This window comes from Perognathus longimembris, chromosome 14 (genome assembly GCF_023159225.1).
Source record: "Perognathus longimembris pacificus isolate PPM17 chromosome 14, ASM2315922v1, whole genome shotgun sequence".
In the NCBI taxonomy this organism is placed as follows: Eukaryota; Metazoa; Chordata; class Mammalia; order Rodentia; family Heteromyidae; genus Perognathus; species Perognathus longimembris.
This window is the reverse complement of record NC_063174.1, coordinates 33,943,879-33,951,735: the sequence shown is the minus strand read 5'-3', so window position 1 is coordinate 33,951,735 and position 7,857 is coordinate 33,943,879. Positions and strand designations below refer to the sequence as shown.

Sequence of the window (7,857 nt, the reverse complement as noted above, 5' to 3'; positions counted from 1 at the left end):
AAACACCTGTAATCTCAACCCAGAATCCTAGATCTCAGAAGGCTGAGAAGGGTTTCATAGACTTTGAGGCCAGCCTGGGCCATGTAGAAAGTCCCTGACTTGCTAGGGGACAAAAAGGGACAGTGATAAAAACAAACGATTAGAAACCAATAAATAAATAAATAGGAACCAACCAAAGAAGAAAATCATCCTTGATTTTGACAAAATTCTATTAATTACTTAAAGACAAGGAACAAAATCTTTTTTTTTTTCGTAGTCAAGATGTTCTTTTATTGAAATAGTTCTTGTGCTTCTTAACTAGCAGGGCATTCCACGGCACCACTGTTGATGTCATCTATGATGTCATGAGGATGGCGGCCATCAACATTACACCCCACAGACTGGGCTGTGCCCAGGATCTCCTTAATGGTTCCAGAAAGTTCTCTGGCTAAAGATCGGTGCCGCATCTGCCGGGCAATGCTGACAATCTCATCAAAAGAGATGTTTCCACTGTGTTTAATGTTTTTCTGTTTCTTTCTGTCTCTTGGTGGCTCCTTTTAGGGCTTTGATGATCAGGGCAGAGGCAGAAGGTACCACCTCTATCTGGGCCTGTCTGTTCTGAATGGTCAGCTTCACCGTAATCCTCAGACCCTTCCAGTCACCCGTTGCTTTGGCAATGTCATCACCAACTTTTTTTGGAGACAGACCCAGGGGGCCGATCTTGGGGGCCAGGGCGGACATGGCGCCGACCTCGCCACCGGTGCACCTCAGGTACACGACTTTGATCTCGTTGGGATCGAACTTGGGCGGCATGGTGGAGGTGGCTGGTGTCGGATGAACCCGGATTTGGGACGACCGAAGAAAGTTGCACCTTTGCCTCCTCCGAGCCGAAAGACGGAAAGCAGGAACAAAATCTTATCTCCAAAAGAAGTCTACATGAAAATGTGAGCAACATTTTACATGAGCATGTCTCCTTATCTATCACCTTGTGAACTACCCATGATCACTTGAAAAGGTCTTAAAGATACAGGTATTGGGTGATGAGAATCTGGAAGGAGATTGAGAGTGGGTGGTGACACTAATCTTTAGGCAACTCTAAGCATGTATTTTGGCTGATATGTGGGAAGACAGATGAGGCACCCAACAAAACAAGAGTCCCAGAGGGAAGCTATTGGTACTACCTATGTCTACCAACTCCCTAAAGACCTCAGGCCTCACTCGTGGGTAAGGGGAAGTTAATTACAGTACCTAACTCCCTGATTATTTTTGACATCACACTCAGAGTAATTATACCTGTGGCACAGTCAGAAGCAGTGGACCCCTGGTAGTGAGTCAAAAGACAGACTATCAAACATGCTACTAACTCACTTGGCAAACTTGAATTTTACCCTTTAAGTTTTGCAATCATCATCCCCAGATACTTATTAACATACTTAAGTGGTTGAGTACATGTGCTAATAAGTCAAGTAACATTCAAATTCTATCTCATTCATCTACAAGCTGAGAGACAGTCTAGTTACTTACCATGTACCTCAGTCTTCAGTTTTCTCTTCTGTAAGAATTTTTCAAACACTAGTGACTATTGTGACAATTAAGAAATGCCTGATTGGGGCTGGGAATATGGCCTAGTGGCAAGAGTGCTTGCCTCTTATACATGAAGTCCTAGGTTCGATTCCTCGGTACCACACATATAGAAAACGGCCAGAAGTGGTGCTGTGGCTCAAGTGGTAGAGTGTTAGCCTTGAGCGAAAAGAAGCCAGGGACAGTGCTCAGGCCCTGAGTCCAAGCCCCAGGACTGGCAAAAAAAAAAAAAAAATGCCTGATGGAAGTGGTTCTGTTGCTTAAACTGGTAGAGTGCTAGCCTTGAGCAAAAAATCTCAGGAACAACCCCAGGCCCTGAGTTGAAGTTTTGCGACCTATGAGAGAGAGAGAGAGAGAGAGAGAGAGAGAGAGAGAGAGAGAGAGAGAGAGAGAGAGAGAGAAAGAATCTACCCATCAGTCCAGACCATCGTTAATTTCCTATCCCTATATTGCTTTAGTAAAATATATATTATTGCCAGGCACCAGTGGCTCACATCTGTAATCCTAGATACTTAGGGGGTTGAGATCTGAAGATCACAGTTCAAAACCAACCCAGGCAAGGAAAGTCCATGAGACTCTTATCTCCAATAAACCACCAGAAAACTGGAAGTGGCACCTTGGCTCAAAGTGATAGAGGCTAGCCTTGAGCAAAAAGAGCTCAGGGACAGGGTTGGGGATATAGCCTAGTGGCAAGAGTGCCTGCCTCGGATACACGAGGCCCTAGGTTCGATTCCCCAGCACCACATATACAGAAAACGGCCAGAAGCGGCGCTGTGGCTCAAGTGGCAGAGTGCTAGCCTTGAGCGGGAAGAAGCCAGGGACAGTGCTCAGGCCCTGAGTCCAAGGCCCAGGACTGGCCAAAAAAAAAAGAGCTCAGGGACAGCACCTAGGTCCTAAGTTCAAGCCCCAAGGTTGACAAAGGAAGGAAGGGAGGGAGCGAGGGAGGGAGGGAGGGAGAAAGAGAAGGAGGGAGAGAATTATCCCCTGTGTCTTCTATATACATTTACCTGATTTGGATAAGGGAAGGGGAATAACAAAATGGAGAAACAAAGGACAAAGGGTGAACCAATGCAACAGTGATACCCACAAGATGCTAGGTTGGAAATGAACTCTAAACTTGGAGGGGTAGAGCCTGGGGGAAGGGAAAGGGGAAGAAAAACGAGGGAGGAGGTAACAACATTTGACAAGAAATGTACTTATTATGTTACTTATGTGACTATAACCCCTCTGTACATCACCTTTACAACAAAATAAATTTTTAAAAATTGTTAGAATGGAAAAAAATATTAACTGCCTGAGCATGATGGTACTCATTTATAATCTAGCACTCCAGAGGTTGAGGCAGAATAATCAAGAATTCAAGGCTGGTATCAAGACCCAAAACTATGAGAGAGGAAAATGGGGAGAGGGAGGGAAAGAAGAAAGGAAGGAGAGAGGGAAGAAGGAAAAGAGCAAAAAAGGGAAGGAAAGGTTCAAGTCTATCCTTAGCCCCTTGTCAATGGGTGGAGAAGGATCTAGGTCCAGTTCTGGGAAAAGTGAGACTGCTGATGTCGGTGCTTATTCAAAGTCAGTGATAGTTGGACACCACTAGCTCATGTCTGTAATCCTAGCTACTCAAGAGGCTGAGATCAGAGGATCGTGATTTGAAGCCAGCCTGGGCAAGAAAGTCCATGAGACTATTATATCCAATTAGCTATCCAAAAAAGCTGGAAGTATAGCTGTGGCTCAAGTGGTAGAACACTAGCCTTGAGCAAGAAAGCACAGGGATAGAGTCCAGGCCCTGAGTTCAAGCCCCAGGACTATTTAATACTCCTCCCCCAGCCAAAAGAAAAAGAAAAAGAGTTAGTGATGTTTCAGGCACTGCCTTTACCGAACAATCCTATGAGGGCTATTATTCTTATCAGTTCCATCTTTCAGATGATTAAACAGATTTAAAGAGAAAATCAAATTGTTCAAGATTCAGGATTTACTGAGAGGCAGAGCTGCTTGGCTCCGAAGTGCATTCATTTAAATGCTGCTGCACAAGCTAAGGATCAAAATGGTAGGAGATGGAGTTCTGCTTAAAGGTTACAGAGCTTCTGTTTGGATTAATGAAAATGTTCTGGAAATAGTAGTGACAGTTGCACAACAAGGTGAATGTACTTAATGCCACTGAACATACACAAAATAGATAAAACATAAATGATATCATATGCATTTATATTATAAATATGTATATACATATACACATACATATGTATATACATATACATATACATATACATATATATATATGCCCCCTCAGCTCCATGAAAGTAAAGATAAATATGGAAGCTGGGTGTCCATGGCTCTTGCCTGTAATCCTAGCTACTCAGGAAGCTGAGATCTGAGAAATGTGGTTTGAAGCCAGCCCAGGGAAGGAAAGTCCATAGACTCTTATCTCCAATTAACCCCCAAAAAGCAAGAAGTGAAGCTGTAGCTCAAATGGAAGAGTGCTAACCTTGAGCAAAAAGGCTCAGGGACAGCACCCAGGCTATGAGTTAAAGCACCAGCACAGGGGGGAAAACAGACAAATATGGAGTCAGAGATTTTAAGAAAAAGCCCTAGTAACTTATCAAACTTAGACCAACAATAACCTTGTGTCCCTTAAAAGAAACATTTGGTAAGGCCAGGCACTGGTGGCTTATGCCTGTAATCTTAGCAACTTAGAAGGCTAAGATCTGAATATCAAGATTCAAAGCCAGGAGACAAACCTGTAAGACTCTTATCTCCAATTAACCATCAAAAATATCCAAAAGTGAAAATATGGTTCAAGTGGTAGAGACCAACATTGAGCAAAAAAGCTCTGCAAGAGTTCCAGGCCCTGAGTTCAGATGAGAGAGAGAGAGAGAGAGAGAGAGAAAGAGAAAGTATTTTGCCCCCTTTAACACCCCCATCCTTGGACACCCCCATGCTTGATCCTGTTAATCTCATAAGCCCTGAGTAGGGCTTCACAGAGAAAATGGCTTTGTAAAAAAAAGAAAATAAAACATCTTTTAAAAGCTAGAGAACAACCAAGAACAAAAGTCTTCTAAATTAAGGAAACCTTAATCAATACAGTAACGCTGTGTTTGTTGGGCAATATTTCTTCCTTGTATAATTAAGACTTAGACTACAAAATGTTTTCCTCAAATACTGGATGAAGTTAAATAAATGTGTGGGAAAACCAGGCAAATAGAATAAGCAACACTTCTGTAAATCCCACAAGAGAGATTTACAATAAGCAAGTTATTTCTAGTAATAAAACAGTCTATAAAAAATGGCACAGGGCTGGGAACATGGCTTTTGATAGAGTGCTTGTCTAGCATGCATGAAGCCCTAGGTTCAATTCTTCAGTACCACATAAACAGAAAAAGACAGAACTGGTGCTATGGCTCAAGTGGTACAGTGCTGGCCTTGAGCAAAAGAAGCTCAGAGACAGTGCCCAAGCCCTGAATTCAAGCCCCACAAGTGGAAAAAAAAAAAAAAGACACAGATGAATGTGGTCCTCTCCTAAAGGAGGCTGTGGAATATCCTAGGACAGTCATGAAGTTTCATTCAGTATGTGGGGGAAGGCTCTTGTTTTCTTTGCAGAAAACTGCAGGTGTCCCTAAACAGGTATATGAGAGGAGCAGTGGGGAGGAAGGCAGAAGAGTCTCAGGATATCTTGTTTATGCTCCCCTAACCAGAGAGTGATACCATCTGGAGATGAACAGTCATCCTGTCTTGGTTTCATACCAAGTATTTGCCTGTATCTCACAGAAACTAAGGACAGCCATTCACAGTGGCCATTCACAGTTGCTAGACGTCAGGGAGCTGATAAGAAACCTGACCAGCTGATAAGAAGGTGCATTACTGAATTTCTTGTATACATGTCCACGTAACACTGACCTCTGATCCACTGCCTCCCCCATTGATTTCCTCCCTGGGAAAGGAGGGATACACGTGCGGCAAGGATTGGGAAAGGCACAGAGAAGGAAGGTGATGGAAGGGAACTGGTTTGTTCCTGATAATAACTCAAATCGGTAATCCCAGATATTCCAGAAGCAGAGATCAGTAAGATTTTGGTTAGAGGCCAGCCCAGGCCAAAAAAAAGAAAAAATAGCAAGGCTTCATCTTAATCAATAAGCTGATTATGGTGGTATATAACTATGATCTCAAATATGTAAGAAGCAATAGTTAGGATATTCATAGAGTCTGAAACGCAAGCCTTGAACAGACATGTAAGACCCTACCTAAAAAAATAAGGCCAAAAAAGGCTAAGGATATGGCTCAAGTGGTGGAGTACCAGCTCTGTGAACCAAAGGCCCAGAGATGTACCTCCACTACCCCCAAAAGAAAAGAAAAGCTTCTTTCTCTAGCTTTCTGGGTAACCATACTATTTTAGGACCCAAATGATATGCCCAATGCAGGCTCACATCCCAGCCCCATGACCAGATAACACTCCAGCATTTCCTACCCAAACAGCCCTTGAACCCTCTCCCAAGGCCTGTGCTGTCTGCATAAGTGCTCCTCCAGTCCAGAGGAGGCCAAAGGCAAGTGCCACTTCTAGAGATCAGGGTGTTCAGTTTGCTCTCCTCCTTTGTATATTTAATAGGTAAACCCTGAGGCTAAGGGTGTATCTCAGTGGTAGAGCACTAGACCAGGCAGAGTAAGGCCCTACCATTTCCACTGTCAGAAACACAAAGAAAAGGAGTAAATGCACTTATCATTGATTTTCAAAATCCTAGGGGCAAAAACATGAATGCTAAGGCCTCAGTCCTTAAGTTAACTGGGCATGTTCAACACTCCCTCTAGGAGGAAACAACTCAATCACTGCCTGCAGTTCAAGGGTAATGAAAATTCCAGCTGTCTAGACATTTGTGGCTTACACCTGTAACCCTAACTACTCAGGAGGCAAAGATCTGAGGATCACGGTTCAAAGCCAGACTGGGCATAAAAGTTCATGAGATTCTTATCTCCAATTACCCAGCAAAAACCTGGAAGTAGAGGTAGGGCTCAAGTGGACGAGAGCCAACCTTGAGTGAAAAAGCCAAGCAAGAACAGTGGGCTTGGAGTTCGAGGCCCGAAGTGGCATACAGAAAGAAAATCCTAGCTTTCCCCTGGGTTTGTCACTGTGGTCCAGGAATGGCGAAGAAGGCCAGGCTTCTACCTGCAGCTGGGGAGCCACACTGGTTTTAGGCTTCAGCTTAGATAAAATCCATGTGCAGAGAAGCTGTTGAGCAGGAGCTCAAAGAATTTCCTTTTTCTGTCCCTAGGGAAGCTGTCTTCTGCCCTGGAGGAAACAGAAGGTAAACTGCTCACCATAACAGGTTGGGTGAGGCTGTCTAAATGGGGTTACTTGTGGAAGGGTGAAGGGATAAAATGCCTGGCAATCCTGAGGATGGGGACAGGTTTGACAGCAGTCTGCTTATGCAGGGAGGGCGCCAGGTGGGGCTCCTCAGTCCTGACTGTCTCTTAAGGTAAACACTTAGGGTGAGCACCTAGCTCAGGTTGTTGACATTTATGGTGGAGAGGGAGGAGGGGAAAGAGGGTGGTGAGTCAGGCCCAGTTGTGAGGCCAGGTTGTCCCATGACCTCTGGCTGACAGGAACACTGAAGACTGGGTCCTGGGTCCTCCCAGTCCAGTGCAGGAGAGCCTCTGCTAGTATCAGAACTCAAGGGACAGGCCTGACAAGACATGGTTCTCTACTGCAAAACAAAAAGGCATGGATGGTTTCTGAATAGGGTTACTTAAATTTGTAAATATTATTCTCTTCTTTATTGCAACTATCATCCTATCTTTTGGAAGGGGCATTTGGATCTTGGAGTTTCCCTGTTTAATCACAATAGATAAGCACCTCAACTTCATGCAGACTCTAAAGTCCAATTGTCTGGGTTCAAATCCTGACTCTGCCACTTACTCAGTCATTCAACCTATCCATGCCAACTACATGAGACTGACAGTCATCACATCAGAGAGCTGTTAGAAAGCCAGGAGGTTCTACTGGTATAATACCAAATACACAGAACAGTCTGAAAAATGAATATATAATTACTGGTCTAGGCTAGTGGTAAAGCATGTGCTTAGTATACCCAAGGACCTTGGTTCAATCCCCAGCATACATACTTAAACACACACACAGAAGTCTATTCATCTTACATGTCTCCCATAAGAAGGAAAAAGCATTTTTTGGTAGTGTTAGAACATAACAGACCCCATAGACTTTCCTAAGGCTCTCTCCCATGACAGAAATCCCCAAATGTATGTCAGCTGTACAAAACAACCTAGAAGCCAGACCCTACCTGACTTGGGCCCTTA

General features: G+C 43.9%; 1 pseudogene across 1 annotated transcript; it reads right to left on the bottom strand.

The window, feature by feature from the left end:
• Positions 1-240: 240 nt before the first annotated feature.
• LOC125363105 lies at positions 241-882 on the bottom strand (annotated as a pseudogene). Its single transcript, XR_007213173.1, has one exon. The product of XR_007213173.1 is annotated as a 60S ribosomal protein L12-like (transcript).
• Between the last annotated feature and the right edge of the window lie 6,975 nt (positions 883-7,857).